Source organism: Macrobrachium nipponense, chromosome 1 (genome assembly GCF_015104395.2).
Source record: "Macrobrachium nipponense isolate FS-2020 chromosome 1, ASM1510439v2, whole genome shotgun sequence".
Classification (NCBI taxonomy): domain Eukaryota; kingdom Metazoa; phylum Arthropoda; class Malacostraca; order Decapoda; family Palaemonidae; genus Macrobrachium; species Macrobrachium nipponense.
Window position 1 is genome coordinate 95,196,037 of NC_087200.1, and position 10,903 is coordinate 95,206,939.

Consider the following 10,903-nt stretch of genomic DNA (forward strand, 5'->3'; position numbering starts at 1 on the left):
ATGTGTTACTATGCTAGTATAAGTTAATTTTAAGTACTTCATATTGATTGCTTTCTTTATCATACCATTGTTTAGGATAAGTTAGCTTTAAGTACTATTTGTTTGTATACTGTAATGTCCCTGATTCACTTATATTATATATCTCTTTTTTGACTATTGGGTTTCATTTGTCCTTATTCCCATCTTGTCTGTTTCTCTGGTACTATTTCATAGGCCGACACGAGCTGAGCCCAGAAAAAAGGGATTTTTGACGTAGGAAAAATCTATTTCTGGGTGATTGGCTCGTTGTCGCCCTATGAAAAACCCACCCACCCTGTTTTTCTTTTACCCACCCTGCAGGGACAAGATGTTCATAGATTAAGGATGACCGCTAGGGGCGCTGCTGTCCGTGGCCGTCGGTAGTAGTAGTAGTAGCGGTCGCATCACCCTTTAGTATAACTCTCTCTGGTGGGGATTTTATGCTGGAAGGTCTAAATGGTGAATGACTCGTGGTAGTGATCCCACTCGCCTATATTCACATACCGACACTCTTTTATAGAGTGAGCGAGTCAGTTTTTACTGACATTTTCTTAATTTTGTTTTTCTCTGGTAATTTTAGTTTTATTATTTTACCTAGAAATACTGATCTTAAGGATATTTCATAGGGCGACACGAGCCAATCACCCAGAAATAGATTTTTCCTACGTCAAAATCCCTTTTGTCCTCCCAATTCTCCTTCAGGAAAAACTGGAGAGGTCTGAGATGTAGTCTCCCCAAGGAAACAAACTTCTCCAGCGAGGAAATGGTGCCCAGCTGACTCATCCATTCCCTCACCGAGCATGATTCTTTCCTTAAGAAGACTGATATTTTTTCTAATCCTTGCTGTTGACGTCCCGGCCCTGGGACGGGAAAAGCTCGAAAAGCCACTGAATCCATCTGAATCCCCAGATACACGATGGACTGTGTGGGGATCAGCTGCGACTTTTTGAAATTCACTAGAAGTACAGGGACTTTGCTAGAGTTAAGGTTGATTGAAGGTCCTTCAGACACCTTTCTTCGACGATGCTCGAATGAGCCAGTCATCTAGATCCTTATGTTTGCAAGATGAAGCCACCTCGCCACATTCTTCATTAGGAATTGTGAAAATCATTGGTGCCGCCGGTACTCAGACCGAAGCAAAGAGCTCTGAATTGGAAAACTCTTCCCTTCATGGACAAAACGCAGGTATTTCTTCGATCGGAGATGTATCGGGACGTGGAAATATGCGTCTTGCAGGTCCAGTGATACCATCCCATCGTTTTTGTCTTAAGGCCACAAGCACTGACTGAGGTGTCTCCATCTTGAACGTCTGTCTCTCTATAAAAAGGTTTAGACTGCTCACATCTAAAACTGGCCACCAGCCTCCCGACTGTTTCGGCACCAGGAATAACCTGTTGTAGAAAACCCGGGGACTGTAATGTAACCTCGACTTGTTCTATTGCTTTCTTCTCGAGCATTTGTTCTATCAGATCGTACAAGATCTGTTGTTTTTCTCCATGGTAAGAGGGTGATAGATCTATAGGTGTTGTGCACAATGGAGGAGGCTTCAGGAAAGGTATTTTGTATCCTCGTCGATGACGTTGAGCGACCAGCTGTTCTGCCTCTATCTTCTTCCAAGCTTCTGCAAATAAATGAAGCCTGGCACCTACTGGCGACTGAAGGACTCCCTCCTCATTTTTTACCTCTGGACTTAGACTGAGCTCTGCCTCTAGAGAGTCCTCTTCCTCTAGGAGAAGGTCTAGAGGATGCTCCACCTCGAAAGGCTTTATTTTTCTTAGAAAACTGGGTTCGTGTTGAAGTCGAAGGAACCGCAGGACGTCGAGAAGATTGTGCAAAGAGATCCTGAGTAGCTTTTTTCCTGTAGACTTCCAGCTACATCTTTAATCATAGCCTGGGGGAAGAGATGGTCAGAAAGAGGGGCGAAAAGCAAATCTGCCTTCTGTGTTGGAGACACTGCTTTGGTAGTAAATTTACAGTAGATAGCTCTCTTTTTCAGGAGCCCTGCACAAAAATGTGAAGCCAATTCCTCTGAACCATCTCTGACGGCCTTATCCATACAAGCGAGAACACTGGATAGCTCCCCCAAGCTAATTGAGTCTTGACTACGAGACTTAGTGTCAAGCAGCCCAAACACCAGTCTAAGAAATTAAATACTTCAATTGTCCGAAAAACAAAGACCTTTCAGATGGTGGTCTATCTCCGCCGGTGTCCATGTTATTTTTAGCTGACGAAAGAAGAGACCTTCTTGGTGCGTCAACCAGACTGGAAAAAAGTAACCTTGAGTCGATGCGGGAGCCCTTAACCCGACATTCTCACCTGTATCATACCAGATCCCAGCCCCCCCCCCCCCTTGCCAGCAAGTCTTGAAGGAGGCTGGGCAAAGGAAAACTTTCCTTGAGCTTTTCTAGACTCCATCCAATCTTGCACCTTCTTAAAAGCTCTCTTAGTTTGAAAAGAGACTTTGTCATTTTAAACAAATCCAGGAGTCTTATTTGTTTTTGACAACGAAAACTGAGAAGGAGGCGACCGAGGTGCTGGCGGGTTGAAAACTTCTCCAAATGAATCCGAAGCAATCGAACCAAAACTTGATAATCGGAAGAATCTGACACAGCGGGTTGATCCTCTTCCGTTTCTTCTGAAATATTTACTTAATCCTTCCTCATCTATAGGAGTGACCAAGGGGACTCCGAAGCTGGTGGTACAAGTCCTTTCACTCCGAGCTTTAATGAAGATCATTGTTTTGACGTGCAAGGAGCATTCTGAATATTAATATCTAAAGATTCAGATAAAGCGGTACGGGGGGTACAATTTCTGCTCATTCTCTCGATGGGAGTCTCTTCGAAAAGCCGATTGCAGTTGAGGTTCCATACTAATACCTTGCTGTGATACCTGATGGATATGCAACAAAGCGTCCGTTTGAACGTCTCGCTTGGCATCCGTCCGAGCGTCAAGCTTGGCGTCCAGCCAAGCGTCACGCTTGGCGTCCAGCCGAGCGTCACGCTTGGCGTCCAGCCGAGCGCCACGCTTGGCGTCCAGGTGAGCGTCACGCTCGTGCTCAGCCGAGCGTCCCGCTTGGCGTACCGGAGCGTCACGCTCGTTTGCTCAGCCCGAGCGTCCCGCTCGGCGTCCATCCGAGCGCCACGCCTGCCGTCCAGGTGAGCGTCACGCTCGACGTCTGTCCGAGCGTACCGCTTGTCTAAAAATAGGCGTCCCTGTGAAACACTCCGCTCCTTCCAAGCCGAACTAGGAGCGTCGATTTCTCAGACTGTAGACGGCCTCGTTTCGCAACCATAGGATCGTCCGTTCTTGGATAAAGCGAGCCTCGAGAGTCTGGGCGAAATTTCTTCCTTTCGATCTCAAAATTCCTCGTAGGAAGTTTTTCATGCTCTTTCTCCAACTGCAGGTGAGACGTACGAAATCTAGAATGAGTACTCACAGGCGAAAGAGACGATCGGTCCACCCGTGCGGGAGACCTCTTAGATCTTTTAATCGGTAATTTATCATCTTTTCTTCTCGGACGAATTTCTGATTCTCTCTCAGCCAGCAACGAAGCAAGTTGTTGTTGCATCGACCTGATAACACTCTTTGTAGTAGAAGATTCTTTTTTCAGGAGAAAAACTGATCCTATGAGAAGGCAAGGGCGAGGGGAAGCCCCATCCCTTCTCACAGGACCCGTTCTAGTTCTATTCTTAGAACGACTAGGGCGCTCCAAGGCGTCCTCGTCAGATGACATCATAATTCTCCTTTGAGGAGTCCATGCAGCAAAACTCTCCGGTGAAGACCGCAAACCAACAGGAGAAAAAGGACGTGAAGCCTCTTCTTCCCTGCGATCGAAGACTCTGGCCGCCTGTGCGACACCTTGAGTTTTCGATCTTTTTTGCGGTGGAGAGTAATCCAAGTCTCGAGGCGAAGCCCGTAACGAAGAAGCAGCGCAAAGAGACTCTGCGCCCTCCTCTGAGAGACTACTGACGATAGCCGCCTGTGCGACATTTAACGTCATAGCTCTTTTTCAGAGGACGTGAGCGTCTTCTCATGCTCCAAACTCCTGTTATGGGGAGGACGCCTCCGAGGACGAAAAGCACTCGCGGAGGATATGCGCACTCGCACACTCTTTGGCAGCCTGGGGATCGTCTACAGGTTCTGCGAAGGGACGCCAGATCGGTGGGGGTTCCCCGTAAACCCTCTGCGGCTTTCGACATGTCCGTCTTCCTGGGCTTGGAAGTTCGACAGAGGTCCAGGCCTAGAGGCATTATAGGGCTGATCTGACGCCCCCTCCACAACATGGTGGGGGCACTTTCACTGCACTTTTGTTCACTAATAATGCTTTTACCCTCCAAAGCGAGCACTTTAGATTCTAGGTTTCGTATTGATTCCAGAATCGTAGAAGCATTGTCTTCCACTGATTTTTCAGGGCCGAAGGCACAATATTTTCAGGGCCCGAAGGCACAACAGATTTAGGTGTACCACTACTGAATGTATAGTAGGAGAAACCTTATACCCTTACTTCTACTGACTGATACACTCCTGGAGGAAGATCTCCGTGTCCTATCACGCTCCAATTTCCGCACATAGGATTCATACGCCTTCCAACCCGAATCAGACAGACATTCACACTCCTTACAACGGTCATTTATAACACACGTATGTTCTCTACAATTATTACATATTGTGTGTGGGTCTACCAAACCTTTCGGTAGCCTCACCTTACAACCTTCCATACAACACACTCTGGTGCTAGATAAACTAGTCCCAGACATCTTAGTTAAAGGAAAAAACCAAACCAAATTCCAATCCAATCCACTATCAGCGTATGCCTAGTCACAATCCACGTTCGATACCAAAAACAAACAGGATACTCAAGTAACAGAGAAGTTTCGAAAATCCTAGACGGAGGTGTTGAAAACAGTTGTTATCAACACCGGCGACAGAAAAAATCTGAATAGAAAATGGGAATGGTTCCTGACACTGACACCCGCCTCCCAGCGGCGGGAATGGGTACTAACCACCTGGCCGACCACTGCGTGTGCCGGGAGTTTTGAAATTCTGTCGGACTTCGGAGAAATACAGCTATATATATATCTGCTGGGTAAGTTTCATGAACAAACCACATAGCAAGCGGATGCCCAGCACTTGCACAGAACCAGTACAAAAAGAGGCATGATTCAGTGGCAAAAGCCCTCCACTGGAGCCTGTGCAAGAAACATCAGCTACCTTGCAGTAATAAGTGGTACGAGCACCAACCTGAGGGAGTGATAGAAAACGATCAGGCAAAGACCTCTGGGGACTATGGTAATCAGAACGGATAGGGTGATACGTGGCAAACAGACCAGACGTGACGTTGATTGACAAAGTCAAGAAGAAAGTATCATTCATTGATGTCGCAATACCATGAGACACCAGAGTTGAAGAGAAAGAGAGGGAAAAAATGACACCAGAGTTGAAGAGAAAGAGAGAGAAAAAATGGATAAGTATCAAGATCTGAAAATAGAAATAAGAAGGATATGGGATATGCCAGTGGAAATCGTACCCATAATCATAGGAGCACTAGGCACGATCCCAAGATCCCTGAAAAGGAATCTAGAAAAACTAGACGCTGAAGTAGCTCCAGGACTCATGCAGAAGAGTGTGATCCTAGAAACGGCACACATAGTAAGAAGAGTGATGGACTCCTAAGGAGGCAGGATACAACCCGGAATCCCACACTATAAATACCACCCAGTCGAATTCAAGGACTGTGAAAGAGCAAAAAAAAAAAAAAATAAAAAAATAAATAAATAAATAATAATAATAATAATAATAAGAAGAAGAAGAAGCCCTCCACTGGAGCTTTTGCAAGACACATCAACTACCTTGTAGTAATAAGTGGTACAAACACCAACCTGAAGGAGTGATAGAAAATGATCAGGCAAAGATCCTCTGGGAATATGGTATCAGAACAGATAGGGTAATACGTGCAAATAGACCAGACGTGACGTTGATTGACAAAATCAAGGAGAAAGTATCACTCATTGATGTTGCAATACCATGGGATACCAGAGTTGAAGAGAAAGAGAGGGAAAATTTGGATAAGTATCAAGACCTGAAAATAGAAATTAGAAGGATATGGGATATGCCGGTGGAAATTGTACCCATAATCATAGGAACACTAGGCACCATCCCAAGATTCCTGAAAAGGAATCTAGAAAAACTAGAGGCTGAAGGAGCTCCAGGACTCATGCAGAAGTGTGTGATCCTAGAAATGGCACACACAGTAAGAAAAGTGATGGATTCCTAAGGAGGCAGGATGCAACCCGGAGCCCCACACTATAAATACCACCCAGTCGAATTGGAGGACTGTGATAGAGCAAAAAAGAAGAAAAAAATAATAATAATATGCTGGAAACAGGCCTTCTTTCAAACATGTTTTATTGAATATAATGGCAGATTTTAAAGAATTGTTCTTACATAGAATTTTCATAATTCTAATGACTTGCTTCTCTGGCACACTTGTGTTTCTATGCAGCTGTCTGATGTTCATCATGCTTTTGGTCATCAACGGAATTTTGGATTGATGTTATCAAGAGACAGCGGGTCAGGGACAGACCAAGAGTCCGCAACGGATATTTAGGTGTGTCTTGTAGGTCGGGAACAGGCCGTAGTCGTTAGGTCAGCCTATATTTCTTATGTTTCTTTCAGAATTCTTAAGGGTGCCTACATGTTTTGGCCACCTCGTTTGACAATCTTTGGGACAGGATTGCTGTGTTCAATGAGCTACTTTGGTAGGATTCGTGCTATTTATTGCAATTAGGTGGCTTTTCATTGGGCACTGCATATGGTGTCACACATGATGTCATTGGGGGGACTGCTTCGGATTGGCTGTCCTCTCCATGGGTGGAGCCTCATTCTCATTGGCGATGGTGTAGATCTTCTTGAAGGGCGTGGTGCTAGGTTGTCCTCAGGGTGAAGGCCTGTGCTTTGATCACCCTCAGGATTTTGAGGGACGTCTTTAGGATGAGAGCTAACCCTTCTATCACCCTCGGAATCCCTTTGATGTAATGATTGTAGTTGGGAGTTGTCTGCTGCTCTCCTGACGGTGGTGAGGAGGAGGAAGGTATCCTGTGTGACATTCATACTGCGCTTCTCCCTCCCAATGTGCAATGCTTCTAGGATTTTTAGACGTCATACACTGGGTGCTTGGTTGATAACTTCAAAGTTCCCATCAATGCAAGAAATGCACGATGAAAAGATTTGCTACTGCGACATCATCGGGAACTTTGAAGTTATTGACCTAGAACATTGAGAGGGAGAAGCCCAGTATGTATGTCACACAGGAGACCTTCCTCCTCCCCATCACCGTCAGGAGTGCAGGAGACAACTCCGTACCACAGCCACCATACCAAATGGATTCAGAGGGTGATAGAAGCATTAGCTCTCATCCTGACGATGTCCCTCAAAATCCTGAGGGTGACAAGCACAGGCTCTCACCCTGTGCACAACCTAGCAGCACGCCCTTCGAGAAGACTTCCACCATCGCCGATGAGAATGAGGCTCTGCCCACGGAGGGGACAGCCAATCAGAAGCCGTCCCCCCACTGACATCACGAACGACACCACAAGCAGCACCCAATGACAAATAGAGTACCAGACTCCTCAAGCCACCTAATTGCAATAAATAGCGCAAATCCCACCGAAGTAGTTCACTGCACACATCGATCCAGTCCCGAGGATGACCAAATGAGGTGACCAAATCATGTAGACATCCTTAAGAAACCTGAAAGAAACATGAGAAATACGGATTGACCAGACGACTACAGCCTGTTCCTGACCAACAAGACACACCTGAATACCCGTGGCCAACTCTTAGCCTGTCCCTGACCCGCCGTCTCTGATAACACCAGTCCAAAATTCTGTTGATGACCAAAAGCATGATGAACATCCGACAGCTGCTCAGAAATACTAGTGTGCCAGAGAAGAAGGTCATTAGAAGAATTAAGAAAATTCTGTATAAGACAAATTCTGTAAATTGTGCCATTATATTCATAAAAAAAAAATAATAATAATAATAATAATAATAATAATAATAATAATAATAATAATATGACTGTAATTACAAAATTTATAGTTAATAGTATTTTAAAGAAATAAAATACCTTTCCCTTTCCATTTTACTCCTTTAAGTAAGGGCAATTTTCTCTCTCTCTCTTACTGAGGTGTGAAAATTTTTATGATACATGTATATGTTTATTAATATTTTCAAATAATAATAATAATAATAATAATAATAATAATAATAATAATAATAATAATAATAATATGATGGATGCCGGGTACCAACTCAAGAAAAGAGGCAACAGAATCAACCATCTGATGTTCATGGACGACATCAAGCTGTATGGTAAGAGCATTCAAGGAAATAGATTCCCTAATCCCAGACTGTAAGGATTGTATCTGGGACATCAGGATGGAGTTTGGAATAGAAAAATGCGCCTTAGTCAACATACAAAAGGCAAAGTAACGAGAACTGAAGGGATAAAGCTACCAGATGGGAGCAACATCAAACACTAGATGAGACAGGATACAAATACCTGGGAATAATGGAAGGAGGAGATATAAAACACCAAGAGATGAAGGACACGATCAGGAAAGAATATATGCAGAGACTCAAGGCGATACTCAAGTCAAAACTCAACGCCGGAAATATGATAAAAGCCATAAACACATGGGCAGTGCCAGTAATCAGATACAGCGCAGGAATAGTGGAATGGACGAAGGCAGAACTCCGCAGCATAGATCAGAAAACCAGGAAACATATGACAATACACAAAGCACTACACCCAAGAGCAAATACGGACAGACTATACATAACACGAAAGGAAGGAGGGAGAGGACTACTAAGTATAGAGGACTGCGTCAACATCGAAAACAGAGCACTGGGGCAATATCTGAAAACCAGTGAAGACGAGTGGCTAAAGAGTGCATGGGAAGAAGGACTAATAAAAGCAGACGAAGACCCAGAAATATACAGAGACAGGAGAAAGACAGAAAGAACAGAGGACTGGTGGCACAACAAACCAATGCACGGACAATACATGAGACAGACTAAAGAACTAGCCAGCGATGACAATTGGCAATGGCTACAGAGGGGAGAGCTCAAGAAGGAAACTGAAGGAATGATAACAGCGGCACAAGATCAGGCCCTAAGAACCAGATATGTTCAAAGTACGATAGACGGAAATAACATCTCTCCCATATGTAGGAAGTGCAATACGAAAAGTGAAACCATAAACCACATAGCAAGTGAATGCCCGGCACTTGCACAGAACCAGTACAAAAAGAGGCATGATTCAGTAGCAAAAGCCCTCCACTGGAGCCTGTGCAAGAAACATCAGCTACCTTGCAGTAATAAGTGGTACGAGCACCAACCTGAAGGAGTGATAGAAACGATCAGGCAAAGATCCTCTGGGACTATGGTATCAGAACGGATAGGGTGATACGTGCAAACCAGACCAGACGTGACGTTGATTGACAAGGTCAAGAAGAAAGTATCACTCATTGATGTCGCAATACCATGGGACACCAGAGTTGAAGAGAAAGAGAGGGAAAAATTGGATAAGTATCAAGATCTGAAAATAGAAATAAGAAGGATATGGGATATGCCAGTGGAAATCGTACCCATCATCATAGGAGCACTAGGCATGATCCCAAGATCCCTGAAAAGGAATCTAGAAAAACTAGAGACTGAAGTAGCTCCAGGACTCATGCAGAAGAGTGTGATCCTAGAAACGGCACACATAGTAAGAGTGATGGACTCCTAAGGAGGCAGGATGCAACCCGGAACCCCACACTATAAATACCACCCAGTCGAATTGGAGGACTGTGATAGAGCAAAAAAAAAAAAAAAATAATAATAATAATAATAATACTGTACTTAGAAAATGCATATGAAAATATCCTTTCCCTCATCTTTTGTTTTTAATCCTAAGCGAAGCTCAAAGCCAGAGCTGTCAAATATGTCAAGTAATGTGACAGGTGGAGGGGTGTTGGAGGTCAATGATTTTTACGTACCTCTCTCTCTCCGTAATAATTCAAAAATAATTTTACTCTCTTAAGTAAGAACAACTCATCTTACTCTCTCTCTCATTCATAGTTAGTGGTAGATAATTGTAAATCAATCTAATTTTACCTTTACTGTCTAGAACTGTAAATGCGCCATTCTAAAACATAGATACATAGCTAACAGTTGTATTAGTCCAAATACAAAGCACTGTTTGTTCATGAAAAGGAATTTCAGAACCAAGAGAAAAGACAAAATACAGCATTTCTTAAAAATGAGGCACAGAAGACTTCTAAAAATAGATCAGTTGGAGAGGGGAAGAAGAGAAATAGTAGATATGTAATCTTCACACACTATATTTTTACCAACCATTTATTTCTTTTTCAAAGGTAATGTATTAAGCTAACTTTTAAATGAAATTACAATGTAACTTAAATTTCATTCAAAAGTTAGCTTAATACTTAGGAAGCATGATTAAGGTCATATTTAGTTTCAAACTCTAGAAGTAAGCATTTCTTAGCATTTTTAGAGACAGGGCTAAACTTAAGCAAAAATTCCCCTCCTGTAGGGGGTCTGGAACCTAATCTCACTCAAATTCCGGGTATTACTGTAAAGAAAAGTGAACTGACTGAATGTGGGACCTACAGAGGCACTGCGCTAGCACCAGCTGTGATGAGAATATTCACTGTACTTAATCTCTACAGGCTGGAGAGACAAACTGATATAATGCTTCGAGATAGACAAGCTAGTTTTAGAAAAGGCAGGAGTTACAAAGTTCAAATATCTGTGTTATGACATATTGTGCAGCAGTGTATGGAAATTACAAATCCCCTTTTGACAGCTTTGTTGATTG

The 10,903-nt window shown here is 43.6% G+C and overlaps 1 protein-coding gene across 6 annotated transcripts in view; it reads right to left on the reverse strand.

Annotated features, from left to right (window-relative positions):
* The window catches only part of LOC135219486 (E3 ubiquitin-protein ligase HERC2-like), a 294,113-nt gene that overhangs the window by 193,585 nt on the left and 89,625 nt on the right, over positions 1-10,903 (reverse strand). The gene's annotated exons all lie outside the window — the stretch shown is intronic.